At 37.0% G+C, this 26,152-nt stretch overlaps 1 long non-coding RNA gene across 1 annotated transcript in view; it reads left to right on the plus strand.

Moving 5' to 3' along the window:
* Positions 1-15,550, plus strand: part of LOC116575414 — a 46,721-nt gene extending 31,171 nt beyond the window's left edge. Inside the window, exons 3-5 of the long non-coding RNA XR_004279762.1 lie at positions 10,837-10,935; positions 12,028-12,065; positions 15,308-15,550. This is a non-coding gene — a long non-coding RNA (uncharacterized LOC116575414). The remainder of the gene's footprint in view (positions 1-10,836; positions 10,936-12,027; positions 12,066-15,307) is intronic.
* The last annotated feature ends 10,602 nt before the right edge of the window (positions 15,551-26,152 follow it).

Below are 26,152 nucleotides of genomic sequence, written 5' to 3' on the forward strand. Positions count from 1 at the left end.
GACTACTCATTACAAGTAGTGAAAGACCCAGGAGCTGGACATTTTAGTAACAAGATTTTTCGTTTGCTATCCCCTTTATCAGCATCATAAGCCTGTCTTCGGTAAATGAAATGACTGAATCTCCAATTCAGTTTCAACTTTTCCACAAGTCAAATAAACTTTCCTATCCTTTTCATAGTGGGAGAGCGGCTGTCATTCTAGGACTACATTATGACTCTCTTTTGCCTTCATGAACATCTTCCTCCATAAAAAAAATAAAAGATATGATTGTCTGTTTTGTGTGTGTTGAGTTTGAGGAGTTCGTTATAGATCCTGGATATCAGCCTTTGTCTGTACTGTCATTTGCAAATATCTTCTCTCATTCCGTGGGTTTCCTCTTTGTTTTTTTGACTGTTTCCTTTGCTGTGCAGAAGCTTTTGATTTTGATGAAGTCCCAAAAGTTCATTTTCGCTTTTGTTTCCTTTGCCTTTGGAGACATATCTTGAAAGAAGTTGCTGTGGCTCATATCGAAGAGATTACTGCCTATGTTCTCCTCTAGGATTCTGATGGATTCCTGTCTCACGTTGAGGTCTTTTATCCATTTTGAGTTTATCTTTGTATACAGTGTAAGAGAATGGTCGAGTTTCATTCTTCTACATATAGCTGTCCAGTTTTCCCAGCACCATTTATTGAAGAGACTGTCTTTTTTCCACTGTATATTTTTTCCTGTTTTGTCAAAGATTAATTGACCATAGAGTTGAGGGTCCATATCTGGGCTCTCTACTCTGTTCCACTGGTCTATGTGTCTGTTTTTATGCCAGTACCATGCTGTCTTGGTGATCACAGCTTTGTAATAAAGCTTGAAATCAGGTAATGTGATGCCCCCAGCTTTATTTTTGTTTTTCAACATTTCCTTAGCGATTCGGGGTCTCTTCTGATTCCATACAAATTTTTGGATTATTTGCTCCAGCTCTTTGAAGAATACTGGTGGAATTTTGATCGGAATGGCATTAAAAGTATAGATTGCTCTATTGCATGGAGCACTGGGTGTGGTGAAAAAATAATGAAAACTGTTATGCTGAAAATAAATAAAAAATAAATTAAAAAAAAGAAAAATTATACTTTATTACTGTGTTTATATAAAGACATATAACTCAGGCTGGATGAAACTTTTTAGCTCTGAATGTAAAAAAATTAAAATATTTTCATAGGTCCCCAAAAGTATCATGGGCTTGTGCCTAATGCATAAGTTGGCTGTGCCTAATGCATAAGTTGGCTCAGGTCACCCACCTTCTTAAAGTGGGGAGGGAAATCTAGGTATACAGTTCTTATATTTTTAAAAAAGCTCTCAACCAATCCCATTTTCAACCCCACTCGGTGGTATAGGGTAACAATTCTGAAATCACTATGTATAGAATTGAATAAGCAAATACATGGATTGGAGTTGGGTACATCAGTATGATGAGGTCATTACTATAGAATATATAGATTCTATATAATCTATAGATTATATAGAGGCAAATCAAGGCAAATATATAGATTACTATAGATACAAATGGATATATATGTAGAGAGACATATTTGTAGATATGTATATATACATGGGCTAATATAAACACATATATTTTCTCTGTCAACTGAAAGGTCTTAAAAGCAAGTGACTTTCCAGTACCAAAAAGTATACTTAGTACCCAGATCTTAAGTTTCTATTACCATTCTCCAATAAAAAGAACCAGGACTCTGTGGAGAAATGCTGATTATAGGAATGTTGCAAAAAATATACAAGATTGGGACGCCTGGATGGCTCAGTCAGTTAAGCAGCTGCCTTGGGCTCAAGTCATGATCCCAGGATCCTGGGATCGAGTCCTGAGTCAGGCTCTTTGCTCATGAGGAGACTGCTTCTCCCTCTGCCTGCTGCTCTTTCTGCTTCTGCTCTCTCTCTCTCTGATAAATAAATAAATAAAATCTTTAAAAAATATATACAAAATCATCCTGGAGCATCTTGCAGAGCTAGAAATTGAGTAAGTGTTAAAAAAAAAAAAACCCTATGGACATTGGGGAAGGTATGTGCTATGGTGAGTGCTGTGAAATGTGTAAACCTGGTGATCCACAGACCTGTACCCCTAGGGCTAATAATAATGTTAATTAAAAAAAAGAATTAAAAAAAACCCCACAAGATAAAGGACAAAGATATGTCAAATGGACACAGATCCAACTGTAAAAGCTCTTTCTATCTAAAGCTAGAAATGTTTGAGCAAACAAAGTAGTATTGAATTATAACTTAAAATAAACATCCATAAGAACATAATGATGTAAAAAAATGGAGAAGAGACAAATCTTCCATGCAGTAGAATTCCAAATTTTATATAGGTTTTCCACCCTCAAGGAGAAAGAGCATATCTTGCCATTCCATAAGTGTGAACTGTGCATAATAACTTTCTTTGACACAATAGAGCATAGAAGCAGCAAAAAGAAGAGAGTAACATTGTAGTGGAGAAATCTGACAAAGACTACCTTTGTGTGGTGATCAAAGTCAGTATCAACAGTGATGAGTCATGTCAATAGTATGTACTTTAACATGATGTGATGGAAATGGCATTTTACCTCTTGATCTTCCTTTCTCAAATCCTAAACCCTAATCCAATCCTGAGAAAATTATCAGAAAAATCTCAAATGAAGGACATTTTACAAAATACCTGACTAGTACTCAAAATTGTTAAAGTCATCAAAAGCAAGAAAAGTGACAAACTATCAGAGCTAAGAACAGCCTAAAGAGACAGAGCAACAAAATGTAATATGGTATCTGGGATGGAATCCTAGAACAGTAAAAGTACATTAGGTAAAAGCTAATAAATTGGAATAAAATGTGGACTTCAGTTGATAAGGTATCAACATCAGTTCTATATTGTGACAAATATACTTTACTAATGACAGATGTTAAAAGGGAAAACTGACTATGGGGAGCATGGAAACTCTCCATTCTAATTTCACAGTCTCTCTGTAAATTTAAATCTATTCTAAAATAAAAGGTTTTTTAAAAAGTAAAAAAAAAATTAATATGAATAATTTAAGGTGATGGTTACTAGTGCATTTATAACATTATTCTCTCTACTCCTATTTGTAAGTTTAAGCAATTCATGGTTAAATGATTGGCATGAAAGAATATAAGAAGATTTGGAAAATTATCTCTAAAAGAAGTTCATCAGAGGACCAGAGAGAGCGCTGTTAAAACATCTCACCCTATAAATTTTAGACAGGATTGACATGGATGGATAGATAGATAGATAGGTACATTATATATACATATAGTTATACATGGTTTCTGTCTGTCTTAAATGCTACTTCAAATAGGATAAAATGGTCAAAATTACATGATGCTACCAATTATGATTTCTTTGCCACTCTTGGAATAGTGCAAATTAAGTGATTCATTGATTCAGGTTATTTTTTTTTATTGATAATCTCTCCTATACCAGGAATAAAGATTTTTGGTTATTTTATTAGTAAATGGCAATTCAAGGACTGAACTTAGCCCTGAATCTAATGGCCCACCCTCTTTCAGGATTTTGTTTTGTTTTTTGATGATCGGGGAAGGGTGAAAATTCAGTGTAGGATAAACCCAGGGCAGTGTCTGCATTCTACTTTCTCCTACGGTGAATTTAGGAATTATGTTTGTCTTTGATATGCTTATTCTATGATCCACTGTCTCTTCCTCAGGTAGCATTTCTGCCAACAGCACTGTCTTTCTCATGGCTCTAGCTCCTGAGGGACAAGCCATTGATTCTGACTTACACTATGTGACTCTGGTTTCTGGGTTTAGGCTAAACCACATCCTCTAGTACTGGAGGGGCAGTGGCTTCCTGCTATGGCTTATTTCTGGGTTAATGACCCCATAGTTTCTTCCATCATCCATGCATCAATTTTTCTGTAACAAATTCTCTCTTTTAAATACTTAAAAGAATTTCTGGGAGCGCATGGGTGGCTCAGTGGATTAAAGCCTCTGCCTTCAGCTCGGGTCATGATCTCAGGGTCCTGGGATCAAGCCCCACAATGGGCTCTCTGCTCAGCGGGGAGCCTGCTTCCTCCTCTCTCTCTGCCTGCCTGTCCACCTACTTGTGATCTCCGTCTGTCAAATAAATAAAATATTTAATAAAAAAATAATTTGTTTTTATTAGACTTTGATGAATACAGATATTGATCACAAATGCCATCTGAATTAATGCACATTCATTAACTTTATCTTCAACTGCTTAGGGTGGCTCTATTTTCAGATTATATAATTATACTATTAATTATTTTAGTATGATTATTTTATTTATTGAATTGACAATCAGTGAAAACAGGTGGAGCATTAAGCATACTGGTGCTGTAAATTGAGAGTTGTACCCAATTTACAGATTCCACATCAATTGGAATATTAGGTACTGTGGAAAATAAAAAAGAGAAATTTGTTGATGGGTGTTGTCTATACCTCTTGCCTTGTGAAATCCAGACAAGGTATTTAATGTTTACAACATATCATTTTCATCAATAGATATTTCCTAAGGATATAACTGTTCTTTTTAGACTTTAGAAAATGCTGTGGAAATGACTAGTGGGAGAGGAGAACAAGCAGATGTGAAGGATTAAAACATATTGTGTATGACTGGAACTGTACTAAAGATGAACATTCTTGGGGCGCCTGGGTGGCTCAGTGGGTTAAAGCCTCTGCCTTCGGCTCAGGTTGTGATACCAGGGGCCTGGGATTAAGCCCCGCACATTGGGCTCTCTGCTCAGCAGGGAGCCTGCTTCTCTTGCTCTCTCTCTGCCTGCCTCTCTGCCTACCTGTGGTCTCTGTCTGTCAAATAAATGAATGAAATCTTAAAAAAAAAAGATGAACATTCTTAATATGGTGGAAGTAGGGAGGAGGGATGTTAATCGTGTAGTCAAGACATCTTGATTTCAGCTCTCACAGATACTCCAACATGAGCAGTGAGCCAAGAGGAAACAGCCAGGCCTTTTTCACTCACTGTTTGCCTGGTACTAACAACACCAACAACATGGCTCTGAAGATTAGAGGCATGTTAGAGGTACTAAAAAATGTCATAATGCTAGTCTACCCACATTTCTTTTAATCATTTTCTCATGACTAAAAAATGATAAACAGGTTTAATTTAATATAATGAAAAAGCAGTTTCAGCTTAAAATATTTTTATTTTGAAGCCATATGTGCTCATTAAATGCACACAAATAGGAAGAAGAAAAATCATTCCTAGCACCATCCCAGCTACTATTAATAATTTAATGTTTTAGCTATAGATAGTCCTAGTGTTTTAAACATGTAACCCAGATGTCCTTGACTTTAACAACAAATGAGGTTACAATTTTTCTTTCTTTGAACTTTTCATTGAAATGTATATAGGACCACTTAAAAGAAATTTTAAAAAATTAAAATTAAAATAAGAAATGTATACAGGATGAAAGTGAAAATAGTATGCAGATCAATGAATTTTCACAAAGTGAACACAACCATAACCAGCAATCATGTAAAAAAAAAAAACAAAAACAGGATATTCACAGAACCCCAGAAGTTCTGTTTATTTGTAATATCTACAACCCTCTTCCCCTGCAAGGAGAAACATTATTGTGACTTCAACATCCTAGATTGTTTTTACCTATTCTTATATTTTATGTACATGGAATCATATTGTATGTATTCTTGTGCTTGACATCTTTCTTTCAGCATTGTTTGTTTGGTTTTATATTTTTGCAAGTAATTGTAGTTTTTCATTCTTACTGCTACAGTCAGCTGTGTAAATATGCAATAATTATTTATTCTTTTGTTAATGGGGATTTGGGCTATTTCATACAATGCTTTTATGAACACTCCAGTACACATCTTTTAGTGAATACATACATGCACACATTTAGATACTGCCAAACATTTTTCCCCAGTAGTATACCAATTTACACCCCCACCAGCAGCATATGAGAGTTTTGGTTTTGACATCCTGTCAACATTTTTTTTCTGTTTTGATTTATTTTGTTTTGTTTCCTTTTAGTCACTCTGGTGGGTGTATATTGGCATCACATTGTGGTGTAATTTGCACTTCTTTGATGACTAACAGAGGAAATCATGATTTTTCATGATTTATGTTGGCCAAGTGGATATCCTCTTTTGTTAATAGTCTGTTCAAACTTTTTGCACATTTTTTGTTATGTTTTCTTATTAATTCGTAGTATTCCTTATATGTTGTAGAAATGGGAATACCAAGAGGAACCCAATATGCCTTAGAGCTCCAGATACAGCCCTTGCTCCTATAATTTAGCAGAATTCTGTTCTTTGTGAAAATCAGAGCCAGTTATAAGAGCTCCTTTATTTGACTGTTTGTTTTTAGGCATGAAAAGTTCAGAATGACCAAATGTTAGTCATAGCTTTATTTTAGCTCAATGTGTCCATGATGGAAGCATTGGCTACCATTCCCACCTCCCTTCCATTTCCAGTGTTTCAGGATCTCTGTCCCCATGAAGGCTAAAGTTGCAGGAATAGAAAGTAGAAATTTCCTACATGAGTCCTTGAGAGTGATGGTGAGTGGAGAAACTTGTGTATTTTAGTTATTAATCATACAGTACTATGTAAAGATCATTGGTTTAAGATATATACTACTTCTTGGAGGGCAGTGACTATAACTTAAGGATGCTGTTCCCAAACTGAAACCATAGTTGAACCCCCAAGAGTCTGTTATAATGTTCTGTCAGGATGACTATATGAATTATCAGTTTGGTAGAATCAGTGAGTCCTCTGATAAGTACTCATGTTTGCACCTCTTTAGGTAGAAGAGAGGTCCCTAGTATGATGCACTCATTATTTAGGCACCTCCTGTTGATCAATTGGGCATATCAGGTCCTCTGTAAACCCTGGGGTAGCAATGCTAACATAAACCCATATCTAAGATTTCTCTCTCTCTCTCATTCTCTTTCCATGCTTTTGGCCTTTGTATGACTTCCATCTCAAGATATGATATATCTGAAAACAGAGGTTAGCTGACTTCCATTGAATGAGACATCTTTTCTATTTGGTTGCTTATTTTCTCTTCACTAGTGGCTGTTGACTGGCAGGCATTGATATGGAAGTTCTGCATATTTTACACCCACTCTCATGTCTACATTCACACACATTTTCCCCAGATAGTCATGTCTCTGACCTTCCATATTGTTCTTTTGATCCCTTCCCAATGAACAGTATCAGGGGTGAGAAGACTTGTTCTATAAATAACCAGATAATGAGTTTTTACAGGCCATAGTAGTTCCTCCTGCAACTACTCAACTTCTACCACAGTAGCCCGAAAGCAGTTATAGGCAATATGTAAGTAAATGAGTGTGGTTGTATTCCAATATAACTTTATTTATAAAACAGACATCAGGCTGGATTTGGCCCAAAGGCTTTGCTTTGTAGACCCCAGAACTAAAGCATCCATTCCTACTTCAGAGGCGACCCTTCTTTCTCCATACAAAAGAGATGAAGTATACTGCTCAAAACTCTGCCTCCTGGGGAAGTTGCCTCTCACCATGGACAGACTTTGAGTGGGCCTGTTGTGTGCCCCATTCTGTTTTCAGCTTATACCTATACAGATATTTAATCCAAATGTGAACTGTGTCCAAAATTGCACTGCCTCATCAGCTGACTATAGAAAAAAATCCCAAAGGATGGATAGATATATACACTTGATCTTAGCCAAAAGGCCGAGAAGTGATTGGAGATATATATATACACACACACACACACACACACACATACATACACACACACACACATATGCACACATGCATACATATATATGTATGGATATGTATATATATACACACGTGCACACACACATACACATGAAGCTGATAGAGAAGTACTGACTGCAAGAGATAGATGGTAAGGGGTCTAGGCCACAAATTTGTAGAGGTTATTTGAGCCATTGAGAGCATCTTGGGCTTTATCCAAAATGTACCATTATCATGATAAGTTGCTACTTTGCTCACCTGGCATTGAGCCTTGGGGGACTTAACAATACATAGTTATTAATAGGAAGCTCTGGTTGCATAATCACTTGATGCCCATGGACCATTAGTCTCTGTTTGGGTTTAGCTACACTATTGGATCTACTTTTCAAATGACAAGTAGTTTTCTGTTCTTTCGTATTCTTGCTCCAGAAACCTAGAGTCTTAACTTTGACTCTTTTTTTTTTTAAGATTTTATTTATTTATTTGACACACACACACAGAGATCACAAGTAGGCAGAGAGGCAGGCAGAGAGAGAGAGAGGCAGAAGCAGGCTCCCTGCTGAGCAGAGAACCCAATGTGGGGCTCGATCCCAGGACCCTGAAATCATAACCTGGGCTGAAGGCAGAGGCTTAACCCACTGAGCCACCAAGGTGCCCCTTAACTTTGACTCTTTTTTGAGGCTTGGCAGACATGCCATGAATTGTTGTTATTTACTATGGATACTTTCAGTAGTGTTGGATCTGCTAGTCATATTGCCCAAGAATCAGGGAAATCTGTACCAATCCTGAGTATGCTATAGAGTCCTTGCCTCCTCTGGACCCCATTCAAACTTGACATCCTTCAGAGTCTCCTGGTAATTAAGACAGGGCAATATTTCTAAGGCAGGTTGAACTATCTCAGGAATTCAGGGAGTCCTTCTAGATACTATTCTTCTTGGTGGTAGATGGGACAACATGCCAGATACAATATATTTTATCTTAGAAAGGATATTCTGGATGTCCTTGAACTCTCAACTCCTAAAAATTTTGTTGCTGTGGTAGGCTCTGGAAACTTTGTAGAGTTTATATCCCACTCCCTGCACATATGTGTTTCAGCTTTATATCCAGGGTATTTTCTACTTCTTGATCACCTGATATAATTAGTACAGCACCATCAGTGTAGAGGATCAGCATGGTGTTTCATGGAATATCTAGACAATGAGGGTCTCTTCAGACTGTATTGTAATAGAAAGCACGTGTTAATATAGACTTGGAACAATATATAGAATGTGTACTGCGGACTTTTCCAGGTGAATATGAACTGTTAAATTTCTGTAATGATGGGAACTGACAAGAACACAAGTATCAGATCAACTGTTATATGGCAAGTGTGAGAGACTGTTCATCTGTTTAAGTAAAGATCACACATCAGCACAATAGCTCTAACAAGGGCTATTACCACTCAGCCCACTGTGATTTGCCAGGATTTCTTCTAACATTATTCTTCCTACCTAGTTGTTGCTATTATATAAGGATGTCATGTTTTTCTAAAGTTAATATTTAATACGGCCACTTAACTGACCTCTTCTATAAACCTACTGGATTTTTAGTTAATTCCTTTGAATTCTTAGATATTCCATCCTATCCTTTTTCTTTAATCTTTTGCAAATAATATCTCATCTATTCCTTTCATGTATGTGTTTTTGTGTGTGTGTGTTTCCTGTCTTCTAGTATTTCCAGAATGACTAAAACACTAGTGAATAATGGTAATTGTAGGTGCCCTTGGATCATTCTGTACTTTAAAGGAAGTGATGTTTCATCAGTAAATATATTGGCTCTTGATGTGAAACAGACACTCTATGTCAGATTGATACAATATGATTTTATGGATAGTTATGAGAAAGTTCAATAGAAGATAAGTAATTTGGGAATTTAATACCTTTTAGAGAGATTTTTATGATTAATTTCCTTGTAGTAAAGGTATATCATAGGAAAAGATTTCCCACTATTGAGCCAACTTCCCCTTCTTGAGATAAATTAAACTATTCCAAATGGTGCATTATTCTTTCAAAACTGCTATTAAATTATATTCATTAATATTATATTTAGGAATTTGTATCAATAACATATATAAAGTTGACCGTTTTTTGCTTTTTTAAAACTTTTGGTGCAGAATATATTTAACTCTTTTCTCCAAGCATTTATGTAGCATGTTCCTTACAATTTGAAATAATTTACTGATAAAACTCTTGGGATTTAGAATGTTTGAGAATCAGGGTGCCTGGGTGAGTTAGTCAGTTAAGTGTCCGCCTTTGGCTAAGGTCATGATCCCAGAATCCTGGGTTCGAGCCCATCAGACTCTGCTTAGCAGGAGCTTGTTTCTCTCTCTCCCTGCCGCTCCCCCCCCCATCTCTGTCAAATAAATTTTAAAAATCCATATAAAAAAGAATGTTTGAGAATTTATCAGAGTATATCTTATCCATAATTCTATTCTAATACCAGAAATGCTTGTAATTTCAATAAAATTACACTTCTAGACCTTAAAATGTATTCATTGGTCTTAGAATTTAAAAAAAAAACTTGAAGTTTGCTAAACTTTAAAAAAAATCAGAGAATGTGATAGTTAGGTATTCTGGTTTTGTTTATTTGTACTTTCATTTCTCCCTTGATATTATTTTCTAAAGTTTTTAGTTTTGCTCTTTTCTAAGAAGAACCATGTCTTAAATTTATGAATTTCATTTGTTTTTCTTGAATTCGTGTATTTATTTCATTATGCTTTTTAAAAAATTGCTTTTATTTAAGTATAGTTGACAGACAATGTTACATTGGTTCTCCTGTACAGCATGGTGATTCAACATCTCTATGCATTACGTTATGCTCACCATAGTGTAGCTACCATCTGTCGCCATACAACACTATTACAATATCATTGACTATATTCCCCAGGCCCTACCTTTTATTCCTGTGCCTTAGCCATTTTATAACTGGATGTTTATTACATCTTTCACTCCACTTCACTCATTTTCTCACACCCCTTATTTCCCTTCCCTCTAGCAACCATCAGTTTGTTCTCTGTATTAATGGGTCTGATTCTACTTTTTGTTTGTGTGTTGTATTGTTTTTTAGATTCTTCAAGTGAGTGAAAACCTATGGCATTTGTCTTTCCCAATATGAATTATTTGACTGATATAATACCTTCTTCATCCAAGATGTTGTCACAAAATGGTAAGATTTCATCCTTCTTTATGGCTGCATATATTTCTCTGTGTGTACACTTGTGTCTTTGGGTGTTTGTGTACACACATCTTTATCCATCTGCCATTCAATGGGCACTTAGGTTGCTTCCATATCTTGGCTACTGTAAATAATGCTGTAATAAACGTAGGGTTGCAGGGCATGTGGGTGGCTCAGTTGGTTAAGTATCTGCCTTTGGCTCAGGTCATGATCTCAGGGTCCTGGGATTGAGCCCCGCATCAGGCTCCCTGCTCACTGGGGAGCCTGATTCTCCATCTTTCTCTGCCACTCCCTCTGCTTTTGCTCTCTCTCTCTCTCAAATAAATAAATAAAACCTTAAAAAAATAAACATAGGGTTACATGTATCTTTTGAAATTAGTGTTTTTGTTTTCTTTCTACCCAGTAGTGGAATTATCATGTCTTATGATTTTCATGTAACTTTTTAGTTACCCCTTTTATAAACTCTAGATTTTAGCGCTTTTCTCTGTTTAAGTACTAAACATGAACTTTTGCACTCTCTCCTCATCTTCTGTGTATAATGTATAGATAACTCAATGCATGAACTTCCACACTGACCTCATTTTTTCTTTTGCCCCCAAGTGAACAGCACAACTGAATTATACTCTGTAGTCTGTACAACCACTCCATGAATAAGTATGACTGTCCTTTTTTATATATGGGAAAACTGAGGCTGAAAGAAGTTAAATGACTTATTTGAAGTCATTCATGTAGTTGGCTAAAATGTATAGCATGCATATGTCTACCTACATATCTGCCTCAAGAAATAAATCCCTCCCTTCGTCAATTTCAGTGTCTATTACAAATGCATTTTGTTATCTGATACTAAATATTTTGCACCCCAATTACTTATCAGTCATATGCATATTCTATATTCTATATATTCTATATTTAATTATTTGTTAGGCTCTAACAATCTTAATCAATTAAAAAGTCATAAATAAATGGGATGGAAAAATTATGTCTGAGTCTTCAAATAAGGGAGAAACCATTGCCTGCAGATTCATAGCCTGGGACCTTGGGGAGAATTAATTGCTCTTGAGAAATTCAACTTCTCTTGTTCAGAACTACTAATATGAAGAAAACCATTAAGGAAACTTCAGGTAAGTAATTTTTGAAACAAAACTCAAAGACTAAGAATGCAAAGAACTTGATTTATTATTATATTATTTGTTATCCTGATATTAAATATACTTCTACTTGGCTGACTGGAAATACATGCTTTCACAAATTCAACATGAAATGTGGTATCAGAAAGTTTTTAGAACTGAAAGTGTCTGCTTGTATGATTATTTTTTAGTGTATATTATCCAATAGAGTATAGCAGTGTTTGTATGGGATAATATGATCATTTTGACTTGAAATATGATAAATCTAAAAGTGAATGTTGAAATCTTAAATAATGATAAGTGGTGAAAGTCAATATATATGACATAATTTTACCTTTTTTAATATATATATTAAGAATGTTACCTAAAGCAACTATCAGAACTTCGCTTTTATGTTAAATTAAGGATATATTTGTGTGAATTTTTTCTGGCTTTCTTGCTCCCCCATCTCCACTATTTCCTGCTTGTCCTGGCAATACCATAAAGGCCATGAGACTTCCTTCTTTCCCAGAGATACTTGAACTAGAAGGGAATGGAAAAGCACTGAAAAGTGATGTTGCTGTCCACAAAGGAGCTTCCTCCACACTCTTTCAGAGGAGGAATGAAGAAAGCAGAGGAGAAAATCTTTAATCCTTCTAACTGCTAGGGAGCATAATCTTGTCTCTGGTCCAACAAGTCATGTGTTTTGAGCTTTTCTTATTTGAAATTGCAACAGTACACTTTAATTCCACTTGATCTGTCGAGGTGGCTTTGATAGCAATTAAAAACATCCACTGGATGCTGTGCCTGTTCCCCAGAGAGATATCTGTGGCCTTGAGAATGCTGACCAGCTGCAGCCTTGAAGTGTCCATCTGCTGACTGACTGAGGGAGGTCTTCAGGAGCTCCCCACACTTTGACTTAAAGCAGGAAGGGTGTCTTTCACTGACAGAAACATAGGATCTATTGGTACCTACATATCTGCCTCAGGAAATAAATCCCTCTCAGACAAGGGACACATGTGTGAATATGTACCCTTTAGCCTGCCTGGTTCCAGGAAAGAATGGGCAAGAGGGAAGGACCCATACGGCGGAATTAGAAACACACCCTCATCCTCTGCTTTGCTCTTTGTGATTCGTTTTTTGGAAAATAGTCATGGAAATATGAAAGTCACAACAAACATTTCCCAACTGGTACTCTTCTCCTCTCCTCTTAAGCTTTTGTCCATCGAGGAGAAAAAAATGTTTCTTGGTTTTGCAGAAATTGTATACTTCTCTCTGCAGAAGGCAGATGCCAGGAGGCATAAAATGTAACCCTTTTTGTTCATAGCATCCGACAGAGCTAGAGGTTACCATAACATAAATAAGTCAACCCTAAATTCTTGGAAACTGGATTCTGATACCTCTTAGTGATTTACAAATCACTTTTCACACAGGGAGGAGATGAACAGTAATCAAGAGAGTATAAATCTTAGCGTCAGACCCGGGTTTTACTCTAACCCTACCACTTACGTATGCTATGTGTCTTAACTTTTCTAAGCCTCAGTTTTCTGAGTAGAAATGAGGATTATAACTTACTGTGAAGATGAAATGAGATTTTATGTAAACTTTTACCATCCTGCATTCAACATTTATATGTTAATGCCGAGGAAACACCAAGCATTTGTCTCAGTACTTGAGATGTACCAATGAGCAACACGGTCGCAAACTGTACTTCATTATGCTCACTATCTAGCACAGTTGTAGGTATCACTTAAGCCCATATTAGTCAAAACTTTAGGTGTAGGTGACATGCAGCCATCATTAACTCATGTGAAAATGGGGTGGGGGTGGTTATTAGATTATTGTGAAGAAATAAGCAGGGTTGTCCAGTTTACAATCCTGGAAGCTCAGGTTGCCTGGCTGTAAACAGGTGAGGCTGTGCTCAAATTCAGTTTTCCACTGGGTGGTGGGTGAGCTGGATTCTTTTTTCTATAGCCTAAATCCCCATTTCCTATAAAGTTGCTAGGTGTTAGCAGCTGGCCTTCTCAGATTATGGAAAGCTGGCCTTGGGCTCCGAGTGCTAAGCACTTTAGCCTTTAATATTTATTCTCTATACAAGACTGTTTCTATGCTTGCAAGTACTCAGCATTCTTCTGGGGTGCCTGGGTGGCTCAGTTGGTTAAATGTCTGACTCTTGATTTCAGCTCAGGTCATAATCTTGGGGTTGGGAGATTGAGCTCCATCCTGGACTCTTGCTCAGTGTGGCGTCTGCTTGTCCTTCTCCCTCCACTCTTTCCCCTGCTTGCTTCTCTCTCTGTCTCTCAAATAATTAAATAAAATATTAGGGGGAAAAAAAGTCAACATTATTCTCCTGGAAAATAGATCTTCAGTGTCCAGCACTATGTCTTCTATATATATTTCCACTGGAAAATAAGAGAGAAAGGGGTCACATACCTCCTCTTATAAAGTACCTTCCAGTTTTCCTAATTAAATATCTTCTCCCAAAGCACATGAAGTTGTAATTTATTAACTTTCACCTGACTTACTACACTTACATTACCCACCCACAGAAAGGGCAAGGGTAGAGTCAGCCTCATGCATGACTGGATGCAGGGCCTCTATATTTTCCCCCCGTGATTACATTATTTTCTCATATTACTTCTCTCTGTCTCATAGCTTCATCTTCTAAAGCCCTAGTTGCCTATTTGAGTCTGAAACCATGGCTGTAAGCAAGACCAGGCTTTTATCACTAGAATGTTATATCAAAATGTGAGGACAGGGTCCTTTCCCATTATTCTGGTTATAATGAAAAGCTGTGAAAAGACACTGGGGCCGAACTTGGGTTATGTGCTTGTACCTGGTATAGATTACTTTAGGTCCTCATTCAACAAATGCTAAGTGCCTGTCATGTCCAGATGTTGTGCTAGGGCCTGAATATATAAATACAAATAATTAGGTTGCTGTCTTCAAGTAACCTATCACCTAGTTAGAAAAGAAATGGTGTCATTCATTGTATATCAACAGTATTCTGGGCTGTCTTGTATTAAAGAATTCTTAGAAAAGCTTTATTAGCACCTTTTGATAGAAAACTAAGGTAAGGTTTTGAGTGAATCCATCACTAATGGCTACTTATTGAGTACCTATTATGTGCTAGGCAAGGTTCTTAGCTGTAGGGACCAGAGGTTAACAGAGAGATTAAATAACTTACTTCAGTTATATTTAGTGTTTTTTTTTTTCACATGACCCTTCCTAACACCATGGTTTTTGTTATTATTTAGAACAGACATAATTAATCATGCTATCCAACATGAAAATGCAGTTGCTGTGGAAACACTAGAGCAAATGGCAGAGCTATGACTTGAACCCTAATTTGTTTGGCTCAGAGACACTATGAGTCCCTCTATTACCATCTGTCCTCCAGAAGGGCTCTAATAAGAGTCATTCATATTGTGTACATGCTAACATACTGTGTACTGCTAACATTTTTTGGAACACACCTTTAGGTCAATCATAAAAAAAACAAACCCTATTTTGAGTGAAGATCTGGGGCAAGCTTTTTTCATTATGAATATCAATTCAAAGTAGCTATTCTTATTACAATGTATTATCTCTTTTTTTTTTTAAAACTAATTCAAGGTCAGTTTGAGGCTGAGATAAAAATTCAGTTCCCTGGAATTTCACTTCTAAATCTTGACAACCCCCCCACTTCACTCCTTGCCCAGCTCCATGTAGAGAACCTTGTGCTTAAATATATAACAGTGGGGAGAGGAATAAGTGAAACAGTGGGGAGGTTTCTGTTCTCTTTTACCAGAGAGGAGTAGAAAGATGAAAGACTTAATTAAAAAGATTACAAAGAGATTTTTTTAAAGTGGGTTTTATCATTGGATATGACATTGAGATAAGAGTAAAGAAGCAATATAGCTATGACCTAACAAAGCAGAATCCATTAAGAACAGGTTCAGAACAAAGACACCTTTTCAGAGGATGTGATTATAAGCAGTAGAAACATGTATGTATGTGTATATATATATATATATGTATATATATATATATACATATATATATATATATATATATGAGTGTCCAGTTGTCTGCTATCAATTTCAAGGACTCAAGCCGTCTAAATCACTTTTTCAGAACACAGGGTGGGTATAAATAAGTGAATCAACTACGACACAGGATTAAACAAGAGTTCTTTGGCAGGTTTATGAAAACATTTAGGTGCCATTTTCTTTTCATCCCATCTTCAATTCAAAAACAGCACAGAATTGCACATGCTAATATGTCATGCTGTGTGCTCTTATATTGGCATTGAGTCTTTTGATACCTTCAGAAAACAAAAATCCCAGAACTCTGTTGTTGCCATGGCAACTGCATTTTAAAAAGGTGAAGTTTCCAGTTTGATAGAGCTGAAAGGCTATTAACGTCAGGTCTCAATGATACTGAAGCCACAGTGTAGGGAGGAGTCAACATAACACAGATGCTTAACTTGACCCCACCCAGCATTCATTTTGCTGCTGGAATAAGATTTAAAAAGCCAATAAAATAGGTTATTAAAATGGTAATTATTCTATAATCTAACATCATCTAACACTAACACTGAAAATATATGGATTGAAATTCTAATCCAGTGACAACCTTGAGGAAGTATTAGAATCAGAACCAAAATCCTTTTCCTAAGAAATTTCATTGCATCAGATCTCATACTGGTTTTATAAAAAAAACACAATATGTGTGCTTAACGCTCCCTTCTATTATGTGCTCCAAGCTCCAAAAAGACTTTTGGATAAAGCTTGAATATAGAAAGAAAAGGAAGCAGAAATATTCTCTAAAAGAGACGTATTCTCTGGTCTGGGGCGGGGGATGGGGAAGACATTTTAATTGAACACAGTGAATTAGTTTGCTAAGGCTGCTATAAAAGCATGATAGACTTGGGGATTTAAACAACAGAAATTTATTGCCTCACAGTTCTGGAGGCTGGGAAGTCCAAGAATCAAAGTGTCAGCAAGATTGGTCCCTTCTGAGGGCTATGACAGAGAATGTGTTTAATGTCTCTCTTGTAGCTTCTAATGGTTTGCTGGCAACATTTGGCATTCCTTGGCTTGTAGACTTATCACCCTGATCTCTTTTGTTCACATAGCATTCTGTGTGTGTGTGTGTTTACTTAGATGTGCATACACAGACCTGTGACCAAATGTCTCCTTTTTACAAGGACACCAGTCATATAGGGTCAGAAATGCAACAATCCTGAAGTACAAGTCCGAACAATTCTGTCTGAAGCATCTGGATATTGGAATAACCAAAGAAAATAAAATAGTGTCAAGCCCTAGATGGAACAATGCTTTACTCTTCAGAAAACAGAGACAGAGCAAGATAAACTTTAATAGTGGTATGGGTCCCCTGTGGCCAGCAGTTCCCTCCCACCAGCCCCATATGACCTGTATACAAGCTTCGGTACAACTACAGAAGGCCCCATCTTCTCCCTGCCGGGGACAGATAGTGTAGTGGTGTGGGCTAGGTGCCACAGGACACACATGCTGAAGCAGAACAAGGAAATACACACTGAGTCTGAAATAGGGAAAGATAGTTTCCCATGGGATGATAAGCCCAGCACAGTCTATGTGGGCTCTTTTTTTTTTTCTATGTAAAATGTGGTCATTTAAAAATATAAACTGTTCATAGCTCATTGGCTATTTAGAAAAAAAAAAAACACAGGTGGTGTTCAGACCTCTGATTTATACTATAACAGGTGGTACGTACAAAACCTAATGTAACTTTCAGAGTTAAATTGACCTATTTCAATGGATTATAAAGCATTGTATTATAAGGAAATTTAAAATGAGTCCAAGACTGAACTGTAGATCAGGGTTGGACCCCAGAAGTCCAAGCAGAGGACAGAAGGGACAGCTTGAGCTATGGCACAAGAAGCTTTCCACTGTAACTGAGACCCAGGACAACTTGCTTTGGGGAGATTCAGAGGCACCACACCATGGAGGCACTTGCAGGAGGTAGAGCCCTCTTGATGGGATTAGTGCCCTTATAAGAGAGTACCCTTGCTCTCTCTCTCTGCTCTCTGCCATGTAACAATACAAAGATACTTTGCAGATACAAAGCCATTTGCAAACAAGGGGGAAAGCCCTCAGTAGACACTGCATATGCTGGCACCTTGATCTTGGATTTCCAGTCCCCTGAAGTATGAGAAATAAATGTTTGTTGTTTAAGCCACCCAGTCTGTGATCATTTGTTAGAGCAGCGGGAACTGACTCAGACAACATCTCACTATCCACCATCAAAATAGCTGTCATTCTCAGTCATGTGGCAGTAAAGCCAGTTTGTTGCATTTAAAATGTGTAGGTTGGAAACTGTTTTCCTGTGGGTGATTAACTACTAAGTGAACTGAGAATAGTTGAAGGTCATATTTCAAAAGCACTCCAAAGCCTCAGAAAACAGCAGCCATGCCCCCACTTGATAACTTTGTTTATGAAAGGAAACATAAAAATCTGGGATAGTAGAGATTTCAGTCATTATATATATATTAGAATTTTTGCTGCACAAGGGTATACACAGTTACCCTTGCAGATACAGGGACACAGCTGCTTCTGGTAGCAGACATTCTTTCATGTGACCTGGTGCTGGCATTGACATCGTGCACTACTCCTACCCCCGGTTACAACTAGATCCTTTCTGGTGGCTCTGTCGTGTGTAGGGGCAGGGGGAGAAGGAGGCAAAGAGGCAGCATTGGTTACAGAACTTGCCACCCAATAGACTATCAATACATCTTTCTTTATTATGATAAAGATCAGCAGCAGCATGTGTAACTCATCAGATGCTGATGTTTCCCAAAGTGGGTGATAGAGAACATATTCGTTTTCCTTTTCTGTTACCTAATGTCATTGAAATTTACTTGGTCACAGTTATTTTTTTCCATCAAGAGTTATCAAAATCATACAGAACACATGTAAGGAAATACTGAATAACCAAAAACCATAGCCCACCAATTGTCAAGGCTTTTACTTTGTTTTTGTTGCAATATTGTTTTAGATGTTAATGTACCATGGCCTTATAAAGGTAAATGGCTCCAGGATTTCAGCAGGACAGTTAAAAATCTAAGGGCAAGAAACTAGGTGTTTTCTTGCTAAGATCAGTAACATGGCAAGGATTTGCACTCTCAGTTGTCCTATTTAGTATTGTACTGAAGCCTTAGCTAATGCAATTGTTTTCCCATATACCAGTAATGGAAAATTGGAATTTGAAATTAATATCAGAATTCCATTTACATTAATAGCAAAAAATGAAATATTTAGGTATAAATTTATCAAAATATCCAAAAGAACTATATGAAGAAACTGATAAAACTGATAAATTCGTATTTAAATAAATGGAGATATATTCCATGGGCACCGATAGGAAGACTCAGTATTGTCTCAAAATCAGTTCTTCTCTGCCTGATCTATAGACTCAATGTAATCCCAATCAAAATCTCAGCATGTAACTTTTGGATATCAATAAACTGATTCTAACACTTTGGCAGAAAGGCAAAAGAATTAAAATAGCCAGTGTAGTATTAAAGGAGAAAAGCTAAGTTGGGTATGTATATTCCATGACTTAAAGACTTATTATAAAGGTACATAATCCAGGGGTGCCTGGGTGGCTCAGTGGGTTAAGCCTCTGCCTTCAACTCAGGTCATGCTCTCAGGGTCCTGGGATTGAGCCCCGCGTTGGGCTCTCTGCTTGGCGGGGAGCCTGCTTCCTCTCTCTCTCTCTCTGCCTACTTGTGATCTCTCTCTCTGTCAAATAAGTAAATAAAAATCTTTTTAAAAAAACTACATAATACAGACAGTGTGGTATTCATAAAAAAATAGACTAATAGATAAATGGACAGAATAGAGAGCTCAGACATTGACACAAATACAATCAAATGATCTTTAAGAAGAGGGCAAAGACAAAGAAAAGATAGCCTTTTAAACAAATGATTCTGGGACAACTGGACATGCGCATTAAAAAAAAAGATGAATGGAGGCACAGACTTCACATCTTTTGTAAAAAGTAACTCAAAATGGATAATATACCAAATAAAGAGAAAAACTGTAAAACTCCCCCAAGATAACATAGGCAAAAAAATAGGTGACCTTCGGTTTGGTCATAACTTTTTAGATTCAACGCAAAAAATATGATCCATGAAAGAAAAATTAAGAAGTTAAACTTCATTCAAATAAAGGACTGCTCTGCAAAAATGAATGAAAAGAGAATCCACAGACTAGGAGTAAATATTTGCAAAACATATTTAGTAAAGGACAGATACCTAAAATATACAAAGAACTCTTGAGATTCAACAATAAGAAAATAACCCAATTAAAAAATAGAACAAAAGTTCTAACTAGGTGTCTCACCAAAGAAGATATACAGGTGACAAATAAGGGTATAAAAAGATACTCAAGATCATACGTCATGAGGAAATTGCAGATTAAAACAAGATACCATTACAAGCCTATTAGAATGGACAAAATTCAGAACACTGATAATGCTAAATACTGGTCAGAATGTGAAGCAAAAGCAACTCTCATTCATTTCCGGTGGGAGCATAGTACGGTACAATCACTTTGGAAGATAGTTTGGCTGTTTCTTACAAAAATAAATATACTCTTACCATGTGATCCAGCAGTTATGATCTTCTGGTATTCACTCAGAGGAGTTGAAAATCATGCCCACACAAAAACCTGCCCGTGAATGTTTAGCGACTTCATTCATAATTGCCCAAATTTGGAAGCAACCCTGGTTTTCTTCAGTAGATGAATGGATAAACTGTGATACATTCAAAAATTGGATATTATTCAGAACTAAAAATTTATCAAGCCTTGAAAAGACATAGAAGCACCTTAATGTATATTACTGACTGAAAGAAGCCAATCTGAAACCATATGATATTCTGGAAATGTCAAAAGTATGGAAACAGTAAAAAGATCAGTGGTTGCCAGGGTTTGGCAAGGGATAGGGTGAGGGGTAGACGGGGTGGTGATGGATGAATAAGTGGAATCCAGGGCAGTGAAACTGTACTGTATGATCCCACAGTGGTGGAAGCATATAGTTACAAATTTGTCAAAACCCATAAAATAAAAAACACAAAGACTGAATGGTAAACTATGAGCTTTAGTTAATAACAGCGTATCCATATTGGCTAACAGTTGTAACAAATGGACCATACCAATGCAAGATGTTAACAGGGAAAACTCAGGGGTGGAAGGAGAGTAAGCAGTTATATGGGAACTCTTTTACTTTCTCTCGTTTTCTGCAAATCTAGAGCTACTAAGAAAACTAAGTCTGTTGTTACTATTTTTATTATGTTAGTCACCATACAGTACTTCATTTGTTTTTGATGTAGTGTTCCATGATTCATTGTTTGCGTATAACACCCAGTGCTCCCTGCAACACATGCCCTCCTCAATACTCATCACCGGGCTCACCCATTCTCCCCACCCACCTCCCCTCTGAAACTCTCAGTTTGTTTCCCAGAGTCCATAGTCTCTCATGGGTTGTCTCCCCCTCTGATAACCCCCTTCATTTTTCCCTTCCTTCTTCTAATGTCTTCCAAGCTATTCCTTATGTTCCACAAATAAGTCAGGCAGAGAAAGTCAATTATCATACGGCTTCACTTATTTGTGGAATATAAGTCTATTACTTTTTTTAAATCCAAAGGCAAAAACACAGGGACCAGTAGATACATTCTGTCTGTAGATAAGAAAACCAGCTTTTCCGTAGCCCACAGCACTGAATAGTTCTTTGTAACATTATAAAAGGAAGCTTGAAGAGAAACACTGATTTTAAATATAAAGCTCTCATTCTTCAAGAAAAAGACCTTATTTATTTATATTCTCAAAACATGCTTAACATTGAAGAGGATACACTCTAATGAAATCAACCAAAAGAAAATAATATTCATGATCAAATAATTTCCAGGTGAAAAATTATGAAAAAAAAATAATTTTAATTACAAAACTGGTACTTGTGTCTTGACCCTTGCTTTGCTGGGGAAAATTGTGCTCAAGCTGTAGGCGCTTGAGTACTCAAGCTTCAGTACTCATTTGGTTGCCAGTACTTGAGTACTAAGGAACTTCAGTACTCATTTGGTTGCCACTTTTTAAGTTTGTAAAAATATTAATATGAAATGCAACAACTATAGTCTTGTGAATGGTTGGTTTAAAGTGAGTGGAAATAGTCTGTCTTTAAAACAATGTGTTTCCTATCAAATGCTCATAATGACACCAAGGATTCCTAAGGGAGGTATTAACACTGATTTATAAATCTATATGACACTGTCTAGTAGAAAAATAAATCAAAAGATAACAGAAGTGTACTGCTGAAGAGATCATACATCTAATGGCCCAATCAGGGCCCACTCCTTTTAAGATTCCTTCAGAATCTTCCTCACAGTGCCAGCCATCTTATGGAAGTCTGAAAAGCATATATCAATTTAAGAAGCTGGAAACTGTGACAGCTCCATGAGCTGTATTTTATCTTGAAGTTATCTGTATGTATATACACACACATACACACAGACAGAAAAAATTGATGGAACAGAACAAAAACTGGGTAGATGGAGGCAGAAGAAAAGGAAGAATAAGCAGTTAATCAGAATCACCTGTTAAAATGAAAGCAATCATTTCATATGCTACATTAGATACTTATTTATTAAACTGACCCTCATTTCTATTTTGAATAAAGTAGGCAATTCATGGATTGAAGATAGAATATAGTCTTATGATATACACATAAACTACTTTCACTTGCACAATATTTATTGGCTTTTTTTTCCTTTCCAGTGCAAGCATTAGCAATATTAGCGACACCTATGTTGTATATTTAATGTTTTCATGCTCTGATTTCGAGGGGTTTTTTTTTTTTCTGTTAGAAAAATTGATTCATCTCTGTAGGTATCACTACATACCTGCTTCATTCTCAACATGTTATAGGCTGGGAAAAAAGTTACTGTGCTGTCCCCAGTTTTTCTTTATCTTAATACCATGCCTTGAATTTGTGTTCAGGTGGAGCGCAGGTGTCCCAAGAGCTATGGTTTTGCAAAACTCATTCAAATTGTCCTCAGTTCCTTCCAGGTAGGTGGAATCTGTCTTGATTCTGACTCACTCCTGGCAGTAGGTATGGAGAAAAGGTGAAAGGTGATGGCAGCATGACTCAAGGCTGCTCACATTTCTATCCTGTACTCTATTGTTTTCTTTCATTAATTGGTTGAGAGTTGAAGGGTAGAAACATATATTTCTCTTTTCCTTTTATCACACTTCACTCTTCCTGGCTTAGAGTTTTATAAATACTGACTACTTAAGTAGAACCAAACTGGGGGGCAGGGGAGGTACTGCTTTCGATTTTAGAAGGAGTATCAATGACGTATGCATTCCAAGTGAACTTCTTGGCGTATTTCACATTTCTCCCTTCCTTTGAGTCTGACATACATTTTAGGTAGAGAAAGGCTTGTGCACATACTAATTAAATAATTACCTCAATTGTCAGATGCTTCTAGGAACAAGATGCATAATTGGCTTTTCATGGTATTATGAATATTTTTATAGTGACTATTTTTACAAATTATAACAATGAATCACTTTAGAGATTCTCAGTCACATATTTATGGGATTGTGGAGTCCTCACTGCCAGAGCCCCGGGGCTGGCTGCGGTAGACCAATAGCCTTACCTGTGACTCATGTAGGCTGTCTGCCTGGGGCAGCGTCTTTTGGTGTTTCCAAGGAGCTTGTATCAGTAACTGCCCCAAGACCACCAGCCTCACTGTTCCACACCAATGGGCAGTGCCTGTCCAGGAGGAACATCATAGTCTGGTCAGCTGCCTCAGTGCAAAGAGTGTCAATGCTGGAGGGGACAGGGGCCTGTGGAGCTGTGGGAGGGTAGAATAGGAAGACAGGGCTTCCTGACAGGCACTGGACTCTCCATCTTCTCAGTATTTAATGTTTCTTTTATGGCTTATGCACCCTTTACAAGTGTCCATGAAAGCTGAATAGTAACTGCTTTAAAATTGCATGCACTTTGTGGTGCTTATGGCTTCATCATTGTTTTGAAATATTTAATATGAAAGGTTCAGCTTGACTGAAAATGTATTCACATGCTAACAGAAAATACTATAATTGCATCGATCAAAATTTTAAGGTAAGAATATTAAATATCTTAAATGTAATCTTAACCATAGTAAAGTTGAAGAGTTGTGAAAAATGATTTAGAATTTTTATCGCCTATTTATACAGATGTTTAGCATTGATGGTGACTACCAAGCATTTGAAAAGATCTTCATTTTGTGTTGTTCCTGGGAAATGTTTGTAGATAGAAATTCAAGTTTCTTATGAAAATTTATGAAAAGAGTTTTTTAGAATTGTATAAATTTAATATTTAATATACTCCCTTACTCTGTGATTTCATTGATAATTATAAAACATAAAGAACTTATAAGAAATGTTTTGCTAAATCTCATACTTTTCCGTGTTCCCTCATTGTCCCATACAAATGATTTTTTTTTTGTGTACCAAGCTATGATAAAAGTTAGAAAGCACCTTTTTTTAGATTTTATTTATTTGAGAGAGCACAAGCCAGGGGAGGGGCAGAGGGAGAGGGAGAAGAAGACTCCCCACTGAGCATGGAGCCCAATGCGGAACTTGATCCCAGGACCCTGGGATCATGACCTAAGCTGAAGGCAGACGCTTAACAGACCGAGCCACCCAGGTGTCCTGGAAATCACTTCTTTAAAAGCTCAGAATGCATATGGTGACTTACATAACATAATAGAAAATGAATTTTTAAAAAAATTCAGAATGCAAGCATTATAAAGAGAACCAGAGGCTGTGAGCTATACAAAAAGGCGGCTACTTGAGATAATGGCCCACAGAGGAATCCCATGACTAAGTTCTAAGTATGATTCTCATCTCATATCTTCTGCTCCTCTGTTGCTTCACAGTTCAGTGTACTGCGGACTCTGAACCAAGAAAGCCCTTGTTTCTATATCACAGTTTTATTTTTCCTATTTTGATGACCTAAAAATTTAATATAATATTTTCTGTCTATAATGGTATATTTCAGTAAAGTAATAAACATAGCATTTTATCAACTTTTCTAAATTACTGTCTGATAAAACAATGGATTAAAAATTGAGGCACCAGCTTGCATGTATAAAAATATGACTTCATTTAAATTTCAGACTTGAATTTAACTTAGGTTGGCAGCTCTCATTTCACTAATGATGGAGACCTTAGACTTGATATTGAAGAATTTTACTCACTTCCGGTTAAGAGTAATCAACTGGGGATTAAAATTTGGCAATTCAGGATTACCTCTACCCTTTCAACGCTTCTTCTGTTTTACCCTCTCCTTGAGGTAGTTAAGGGCATTGAGTCTGTTCGAGTCTGAGGTTGCGGCTGATCCTTACGGTCTTGAATGTTGCACATTTGCCTCCACTGATCTGCTACTGGTGATCATGATTGATGTCATAACCTCTGTGACAGGCATCACGTTGGGTTGCCAATAGCTGGTTCTCTTTGACTTCTGAGTTCCTGCATGACCACATTTCCTCACTGTTAGAGAAGTATTGACTGTGACAGTAATGAACCTTAAGGTTTGGGGCCTGTATTAGTTTATTGTTGTGTAACAAATAGCTGCAAACTTAATGGCTTAACACAAAGATGTATTATCTCCCAGTTTCTTGGGTCAGGAATCCATGTTTTAGCTGGGTTCTCTGACAGTTTCCCAAGACTAAAATCAGGGTGTCAGTGAGATGCATTCTTGGTAGAGCCTGCTAGGGAGGGATCTTCTCCGTGTTTCTTCAGGTTATTGGCAGAATTCATTTCCTTGCAGTTCTATGACTGATCACCTTGTTTCCTTGCTACTGCCTACAGGGACCTCTGTCAGGTCCAGGAGGCCAATCTCAGATCCTTGCCAAGGGCTTTCCTCCACAAAGACCCTCTCCTGCTTTGAATCCCTAGGCCTTCTAGAGGGGCCCAGTCCACCACTTAATGAAGTGATTAGATCAGGCCCACCTGGTTAATTTCCCTTTGAATAAACTCAAAGTTAATTGATTTGCAAACTAATCATGGGAGAGATATTCCATTATATTTGCA

Source organism: Mustela erminea, chromosome 16 (genome assembly GCF_009829155.1).
Source record: "Mustela erminea isolate mMusErm1 chromosome 16, mMusErm1.Pri, whole genome shotgun sequence".
Taxonomy (NCBI): Eukaryota; Metazoa; Chordata; class Mammalia; order Carnivora; family Mustelidae; genus Mustela; species Mustela erminea.